At 33.6% G+C, this 9,722-nt stretch overlaps 1 long non-coding RNA gene across 1 annotated transcript; it reads right to left on the reverse strand.

Moving 5' to 3' along the window:
- Positions 1-5,920: 5,920 nt before the first annotated feature.
- On the reverse strand, positions 5,921-7,672 carry LOC115925307. The gene is made up of 3 exons (XR_004064612.1): positions 7,561-7,672; positions 6,740-6,853; positions 5,921-6,031 (listed from the first exon to the last, which is right to left on the reverse strand). It is a non-coding gene; the product is annotated as an uncharacterized LOC115925307 (long non-coding RNA).
- Positions 7,673-9,722: the final 2,050 nt, after the last annotated feature.

The following is a 9,722-nucleotide window of genomic DNA, read 5'->3' on the forward strand; positions in this document are numbered from 1 at the left end:
AAACATAAAAAATGTCCCTAACAGTCACTAGATTTTTTTTTTTTTATGTTTCCTTGTTTGCTTTGTACCTAAAATTTCTCGATGAGCAACGAGTAAGAATCTCATTGAATTTTGCTTTACATTATCAGTGCATATATGTGGGTATGTAAACTGCTTAGAATTTAAAGCTTACTTGTTTCACAGGTAGTCCCTTCGTAGCCAGGATCACAATCGCACGTAAAGCTGTTAACTCCATCAATACAAGTTCCTGTACTCGCGCAAGAAGTAGTAGTACAATCGTCGGTATCTGTGCAAATTGAGTTCAAAAGACAAGGAGTCGTATTAAAACGATGATCAAACTAATCTCCATGTTTACATACTTATATTTATTTCACAGATAACAGGTCGATCTAGTCAAATCTGGTAACTAAAATAAGATTAATGACAATGAAGGATAGAGTTACTTCATTTGTAAAACTATCGATAAATAAATCTATCAAAGTAAAAGGGAGTGAAAAATTCTTGTAATGTTTGAATCTTTTCCAAAATCGTGGCCTATGAAAAAAACTTATTTCTTGAAAAATATCATGAACTCATCAATATTAATGGGCACCTGACCGATGAAAAAGATCAGAAAGCAAGTGATTTTCAATTTCTACTGAAACCAATGTGATAATAAATGAGAGTTTACAAATACATGGTGTGCGTCTCAATACACCTTAGCGCCAAAATTGAATTCGCTATCATCTCAATGAAATATGTCAGTCTAAATGTATCCTAAAACAGTTCTTTATTAATAGAGATCGCTGTACTTTCACGTCTGGTGACTCTCAGGTAAGAGAAACATCCAAAATTTCCCTAACAGTCACTAGAAATTTTTTTTTTTTTATGTTTCCTTGTTCGCTTTGTACCTAAAATTTCTCGATGAGCAACGAGTAAGAATCTCATTGAATTTTGCTTTACATTATCAGTGCATATATGTGGGTATGTAAACTGCTTAGAATTTAAAGCTTACTTGTTTCACAGGTAGTCCCTTCGTAGCCAGGATCACAATCGCACGTAAAGCTGTTAACTCCATCAATACAAGTTCCTGTACTCGCGCAAGAAGTAGTAGTACAATCGTCGGTATCTGTGCAAATTGAGTTCAAAAGACAAGGAGTCGTATTAAAACAATGATCAAACTAATCTCCATGTTAACATACTTATATTTATTTCAGAGATAACAGGTCGATCTAGTCAAAACTGGTAACTTAAATAAGACTAATGACAATGAAGGATAGAGTTACTTCATTTGTAAAACTATCGATAAATAAATCTATCAAAGTAAAAGGGAGTGAAAAACTCTTGTAATGTTTGAATCTTTTCCAAAATCGTGGCCTATGAAAAAAACTTATTTCTTGAAAAATATCGTTAACTCATCAATATTAATGGGCACCTGACCGATGAAAAAGATCAGAAAGCAAGTGATTTTCAATTTCTGCTGAAACCAATGTGATAATAAATGAGAGTTTACATATACATGGTGTGCGTCTTAATACGCCTTAGCGCTAAAATTGAATTCGCTATCATCTCAATGAAATATGTCAGTCTAAATGTATCCTAAAACAGTTCTTTATTAATAGAGATCGCTGTACTTTCACGTCTGGTGACTCTCAGGTAAGAGAAACATCCAAAATTTCCCTAACAGTTACTAGAAATTTATTTTTTTATGTTTCCTTTTTCGCTTTGTACCTAAAATTTCTCGATGAGCAACGAGTAAGAATCTCATTGAATTTTGCTTTACATTATCAGTGCATATATGTGGGTATGTAAACTGCTTAGAATTTAAAGCTTACTTGTTTCACAGGTAGTCCCTTCGTAGCCAGGATCACAATCGCACGTAAAGCTGTTAACTCCATCAATACAAGTTCCTGTACTCGCGCAAGAAGTAGTAGTACAATCGTCGGTATCTGTGCAAATTGAGTTCAAAAGACAAGGGGTCGTATTAAAACGATGATCAAACTAATCTCCATGTTAACATACTTATATTTATTTCAGAGATAACAGGTCGATCTAGTCAAAACTGGTAACTTAAATAAGACTAATGACAATGAAGGATAGAGTTACTTCATTTGTAAAACTATCGATAAATGAATCTATCAAAGTAAAAGGGAGTGAAAAACTCTTGTAATGTTTGAATCTTTTCCAAAATCGTGGCCTATGAAAAAAACTTATTTCTTGAAAAATATCATTAACTCATCAATATTAATGGGCACCTGACCGATGAAAAAGATCAGAAAGCAAGTGATTTTCAATTTCTGCTGAAACCAATGTGATAATAAATGAGAGTTTACATATACATGCTGTTCGTCTTAATACGCCTTAGCGCCAAAATTGAATTCGCTATCATCTCAATGAAATATGTCAGTCTAAATGTATCCTAAAACAGTTCTTTATTAATAGAGATCGCTGTACTTTCACGTCTGGTGACTCTCAGGTAAGAGAAACATCCAAAATTTCCCTAACAGTTACTAGAAATTTATTTTTTTATGTTTCCTTTTTCGCTTTGTACCTAAAATTTCTCGATGAGCAACGAGTAAGAATCTCATTGAATTTTGCTTTACATTATCAGTGCATATATGTGGGTATGTAAACTGCTTAGAATTTAAAGCTTACTTGTTTCACAGGTAGTCCCTTCGTAGCCAGGATCACAATCGCACGTAAAGCTGTTAACTCCATCAATACAAGTTCCTGTACTCGCGCAAGAAGTAGTAGTACAATCGTCGGTATCTGTGCAAATTGAGTTCAAAAGACAAGGGGTCGTATTAAAACGATGATCAAACTAATCTCCATGTTAACATACTTATATTTATTTCAGAGATAACAGGTCGATCTAGTCAAAACTGGTAACTTAAATAAGACTAATGACAATGAAGGATAGAGTTACTTCATTTGTAAAACTATCGATAAATGAATCTATCAAAGTAAAAGGGAGTGAAAAACTCTTGTAATGTTTGAATCTTTTCCAAAATCGTGGCCTATGAAAAAAACTTATTTCTTGAAAAATATCATTAACTCATCAATATTAATGGGCACCTGACCGATGAAAAAGATCAGAAAGCAAGTGATTTTCAATTTCTGCTGAAACCAATGTGATAATAAATGAGAGTTTACATATACATGCTGTGCGTCTTAATACGCCTTAGCGCCAAAATTGAATTCGCTATCATCTCAATGAAATATGTCAGTCTAAATGTATCCTAAAACAGTTCTTTATTAATAGAGATCGCTGTACTTTCACGTCTGGTGACTCTCAGGTAAGAGAAACATCCAAAATTTCCCTAACAGTTACTAGAAATTTATTTTTTTATGTTTCCTTTTTCGCTTTGTACCTAAAATTTCTCGATGAGCAACGAGTAAGAATCTCATTGAATTTTGCTTTACATTATCAGTGCATATATGTGGGTATGTAAACTGCTTAGAATTTAAAGCTTACTTGTTTCACAGGTAGTCCCTTCGTAGCCAGGATCACAATCGCACGTAAAGCTGTTAACTCCATCAATACAAGTTCCTGTACTCGCGCAAGAAGTAGTAGTACAATCGTCGGTATCTGTGCAAATTGAGTTCAAAAGACAAGGGGTCGTATTAAAACGATGATCAAACTAATCTCCATGTTGACATACTTATATTTATTTCAGAGATAACAGGTCGATCTAGTCAAAACTGGTAACTTAAATAAGACTAATGACAATGAAGGATAGAGTTACTTCATTTGTAAAACTATCGATAAATGAATCTATCAAAGTAAAAGGGAGTGAAAAACTCTTGTAATGTTTGAATCTTTTCCAAAATCGTGGCCTATGAAAAAAACTTATTTCTTGAAAAATATCATTAACTCATCAATATTAATGGGCACCTGACCGATGAAAAAGATCAGAAAGCAAGTGATTTTCAATTTCTGCTGAAACCAATGTGATAATAAATGAGAGTTTACATATACATGCTGTGCGTCTTAATACGCCTTAGCGCCAAAATTGAATTCGCTATCATCTCAATGAAATATGTCAGTCTAAATGTATCCTAAAACAGTTCTTTATTAATAGAGATCGCTGTACTTTCACGTCTGGTGACTCTCAGGTAAGAGAAACATCCAAAATTTCCCTAACAGTTACTAGAAATTTATTTTTTTATGTTTCCTTTTTCGCTTTGTACCTAAAATTTCTCGATGAGCAACGAGTAAGAATCTCATTGAATTTTGCTTTACATTATCAGTGCATATATGTGGGTATGTAAACTGCTTAGAATTTAAAGCTTACTTGTTTCACAGGTAGTCCCTTCGTAGCCAGGATCACAATCGCACGTAAAGCTGTTAACTCCATCAATACAAGTTCCTGTACTCGCGCAAGAAGTAGTAGTACAATCGTCGGTATCTGTGCAAATTGAGTTCAAAAGACAAGGGGTCGTATTAAAACGATGATCAAACTAATCTCCATGTTGACATACTTATATTTATTTCACAGATAACAGGTCGATCTAATCAAATCTGGTAACTAAAATAAGACTAATGACAATGAAGGATAGAGTTACTTCATTTGTAAAACTATCGATAAATGAATCTATCAAAGTAAAAGGGAGTGAAAAACTCTTGTAATGTTTGAATCTTTTCCAAAATCGTGGCCTATGAAAAAAACTTATTTCTTGAAAAATATCATTAACTCATCAATATTAATGGGCACCTGACCGATGAAAAAGATCAGAAAGCAAGTGATTTTCAATTTCTGCTGAAACCAATGTGATAATGAATGAGAGTTTACATATACATGGTGTGCGTCTCAATACACCTTAGCGCTAAAATTGAATTCGCTATCATCTCAATGAAATATGTCAGTCTAAATGTATCCTAAAACAGTTCTTTATTAATAGAGATCGCTGTACTTTCACGTCCATGGTGACTCTCAGGTAAGAGAAACATCCAAAATTTCCTTAACAGTCACTAGATTTTTTTTTTTATGTTTCCTTGTTTGCTTTGTACCTAAAATTTCTCGATGAGCAACGAGTAAGAACCTCATTGAATTTTGCTTTACATTATCAGTGCATATATGTGGGTATGTAAACTGCTTAGAATTTAAAGCTTACTTGTTTCACAGGTAGTCCCTTCGTAGCCAGGATCACAATCGCACGTAAAGCTGTTAACTCCATCATTACAAGTTCCTGTACTCGCGCAAGAAGTAGTAGTACAATCGTCGGTATCTGTGCAAATTGAGTTCAAAAGACAAGGAGTCGTATTAAAACAATGATCAAACTAATCTCCATGTTGACATACTTATATTTATTTCACAGATAACAGGTCGATCTAGTCAAAACTGGTAACTTAAATAAGACTAATGACAATGAAGGATAGAGTTACTTCATGTGTAAAACTATCGATAAATAAATCTATCAAAGTAAAAGGGAGTGAAAAACTCTTGTAATGTTTGAATCTTTTCCAAAATCGTGGCCTATGAAAAAAAACTTATTTCTTGAAAAATATCGTTAACTCATCAATATTAATGGGCACCTGACCGATGAAAAAGATCAGAAAGCAAGTGATTTTCAATTTCTGCTGAAACCAATGTGATAATGAATGAGAGTTTACATATACATGGTGTGCGTCTCAATACACCTTAGCGCTAAAATTGAATTCGCTATCATCTCAATGAAATATGTCAGTCTAAATGTATCCTAAAACAGTTATTTATTAATAGAGATCGCTGTACTTTCACGTCCATGGTGACTCTCAGGTAAGAGAAACATCCAAAATTTCCCTAACAGTCACTAGAATTTTTTTTTTTAATGTTTCCTTGTTTGCTTTTTCCCTAAAATTTCTCGATGAGCAACGAGTAAGAACCTCATTGAATTTTGCTTTACATTATCAGTGCATATATGTGGGTATGTAAACTGCTTAGAATTTAAAGCTTACTTGTTTCACAAGTAGTCCCTTCGTAGCCAGGATCACAATCGCACGTAAAGCTGTTAACTCCATCATTACAAGTTCCTGTACTCGCGCAAGAAGTAGTAGTACAATCGTCGGTATCTGTGCAAATTGAGTTCAAAAGACAAGGAGTCGTATTAAAACAATGATCAAACTAATCTCCATGTTGACATACTTATATTTATTTCACAGATAACAGGTCGATCTAGTCAAAACTGGTAACTTAAATAAGACTAATGACAATGAAGGATAGAGTTACTTCATTTGTAAAACTATCGATAAATAAATCTATCAAAGTAAAAGGGAGTGAAAAACTCTTGTAATGTTTGAATCTTTTCCAAAATCGTGGCCTATGAAAAAAACTTATTTCTTGAAAAATATCGTTAACTCATCAATATTAATGGGCACCTGACCGATGAAAAAGATCAGAAAGCAAGTGATTTTCAATTTCTGCTGAAACCAATGTGATAATGAATGAGAGTTTACATATACATGGTGTGCGTCTCAATACACCTTAGCGCTAAAATTGAATTCGCTATCATCTCAATGAAATATGTCAGTCTAAATGTATCGTAAAACAGTTCTTTATTAATGGAGATCGCTGTACTTTCACGTCCATGGTGACTCTCAGGTAAGAGAAACATCAAAAATTTCCCTAACAGTCACTAGAATTTTTTTTTTTTATGTTTCCTTGTTTGCTTTTTCCCTAAAATTTCTCGATGAGCAACGAGTAAGAACCTCATTGAATTTTGCTTTACATTATCAGTGCATATATGTGGGTATGTAAACTGCTTAGAATTTAAAGCTTACTTGTTTCACAGGTAGTCCCTTCGTAGCCAGGATCACAATCGCACGTAAAGCTGTTAACTCCATCATTACAAGTTCCTGTACTCGCGCAAGAAGTAGTAGTACAATCGTCGGTATCTGTGCAAATTGAGTTCAAAAGACAAGGAGTCGTATTAAAACAATGATCAAACTAATCTCCATGTTGACATACTTATATTTATTTCACAGATAACAGGTCGATCTAGTCAAAACTGGTAACTTAAATAAGACTAATGACAATGAAGGATAGAGTTACTTCATTTGTAAAACTATCGATAAATAAATCTATCAAAGTAAAAGGGAGTGAAAAACTCTTGTAATGTTTGAATCTTTTCCAAAATCGCGGCCTATGAAAAAAACTTATTTCTTGAAAAATATCGTTAACTCATCAATATTAATGGGCACCTGACCGATGAAAAAGATCAGAAAGCAAGTGATTTTCAATTTCTGCTGAAACCAATGTGATAATGAATGAGAGTTTACATATACATGGTGTGCGTCTCAATACACCTTAGCGCTAAAATTGAATTCGCTATCATCTCAATGAAATATGTCAGTCTAAATGTATCCTAAAACAGTTCTTTATTAATAGAGATCGCTGTACTTTCACGTCCATGGTGACTCTCAGGTAAGAGAAACATCCAAAATTTCCCTAACAGTCACTAGAATTTTTTTTTTTATGTTTCCTTGTTTGCTTTGTACCTAAAATTTCTCGATGAGCAACGAGTAAGAACCTCATTGAATTTTGCTTTACATTATCAGTGCATATATGTGGGTATGTAAACTGCTTAGAATTTAAAGCTTACTTGTTTCACAGGTAGTCCCTTCGTAGCCAGGATCACAATCGCACGTAAAGCTGTTAACTCCATCATTACAAGTTCCTGTACTCGCGCAAGAAGTAGTAGTACAATCGTCGGTATCTGTGCAAATTGAGTTCAAAAGACAAGGAGTCGTATTAAAACAATGATCAAACTAATCTCCATGTTGACATACTTATATTTATTTCACAGATAACAGGTCGATCTAGTCAAAACTGGTAACTTAAATAAGACTAATGACAATGAAGAATAGAGTTACTTCATTTGTAAAACTATCGATAAATAAATCTATCAAAGTAAAAGGGAGTGAAAAACTCTTGTATTGTTTGAATCTTTTCCAAAATCGTGGCCTATGAAAAAAACTTATTTCTTGAAAAATATCATAAACTCATCAATATTAATGGGCACCTGACCGATGAAAAAGATCAGAAAGCAAGTGATTTTCAATTTCTGCTGAAACCAATGTGATAATGAATGAGAGTTTACATATACATGGTGTGCGTCTCAATACACCTTAGCGCTAAAATTGAATTCGCTATCATCTCAATGAAATATGTCAGTCTAAATGTATCCTAAAACAGTTCTTTATTAATAGAGATCGCTGTACTTTCACGTCCATGGTGACTCTCAGGTAAGAGAAACATCCAAAATTTCCTTAACAGTCACTAGAATTTTTTTTTTTAATGTTTCCTTGTTTGCTTTGTACCTAAAATTTCTCGATGAGCAACGAGTAAGAACCTCATTGAATTTTGCTTTACATTATCAGTGCATATATGTGGGTATGTAAACTGCTTAGAATTTAAAGCTTACTTGTTTCACATGTAGTCCCTTCGTAGCCAGGATCACAATCGCACGTAAAGCTGTTAACTCCATCATTACAAGTTCCTGTACTCGCGCAAGAAGTAGTAGTACAATCGTCGGTATCTGTGCAAATTGAGTTCAAAAGACAAGGAGTCGTATTAAAACAATGATCAAACTAATCTCCATGTTGACATACTTATATTTATTTCACAGATAACAGGTCGATCTAGTCAAAACTGGTAACTTAAATAAGACTAATGACAATGGAGGATAGAGTTACTTCATTTGTAAAACTATCGATAAATAAATCTATCAAAGTAAAAGGGAGTGAAAAACTCTTGTAATGTTTGAATCTTTTCCAAAATCGTGGCCTATGAAAAAAACTTATTTCTTGAAAAATATCGTTAACTCATCAATATTAATGGGCACCTGACCGATGAAAAAGATCAGAAAGCAAGTGATTTTCAATTTCTGCTGAAACCAATGTGATAATGAATGAGAGTTTACATATACATGGTGTGCGTCTCAATACACCTTAGCGCTAAAATTGAATTCGCTATCATCTCAATGAAATATGTCAGTCTAAATGTATCCTAAAACAATTCTTTATTAATAGAGATCGCTGTACTTTCACGTCCATGGTGACTCTCAGGTAAGAGAAACATCCAAAATTTCCTTAACAGTCACTAGAATTTTTTTTTTTTATGTTTCCTTGTTTGCTTTTTCCCTAAAATTTCTCGATGAGCAACGAGTAAGAACCTCATTGAATTTTGCTTTACATTATCAGTGCATATATGTGGGTATGTAAACTGCTTAGAATTTAAAGCTTACTTGTTTCACATGTAGTCCCTTCGTAGCCAGGATCACAATCGCACGTAAAGCTGTTAACTCCATCATTACAAGTTCCTGTACTCGCGCAAGAAGTAGTAGTACAATCGTCGGTATCTGTGCAAATTGAGTTCAAAAGACAAGGAGTCGTATTAAAACAATGATCAAACTAATCTCCATGTTGACATACTTATATTTATTTCACAGATAACAGGTCGATCTAGTCAAAACTGGTAACTTAAATAAGACTAATGACAATGAAGGATAGAGTTACTTCATTTGTAAAACTATCGATAAATAAATCTATCAAAGTAAAAGGGAGTGAAAAACTCTTGTAATGTTTGAATCTTTTCCAAAATCGTGGCCTATGAAAAAAACTTATTTCTTGAAAAATATCGTTAACTCATCAATATTAATGGGCACCTGACCGATGAAAAAGATCAGAAAGCAAGTGATTTTCAATTTCTGCTGAAACCAATGTGATAATGAATGAGAGTTTACATATACATGGTGTGCGTCTC

This window comes from Strongylocentrotus purpuratus, unplaced genomic scaffold (genome assembly GCF_000002235.5).
Source record: "Strongylocentrotus purpuratus isolate Spur 01 unplaced genomic scaffold, Spur_5.0 spur5_scaffold_18, whole genome shotgun sequence".
Classification (NCBI taxonomy): Eukaryota; Metazoa; Echinodermata; class Echinoidea; order Camarodonta; family Strongylocentrotidae; genus Strongylocentrotus; species Strongylocentrotus purpuratus.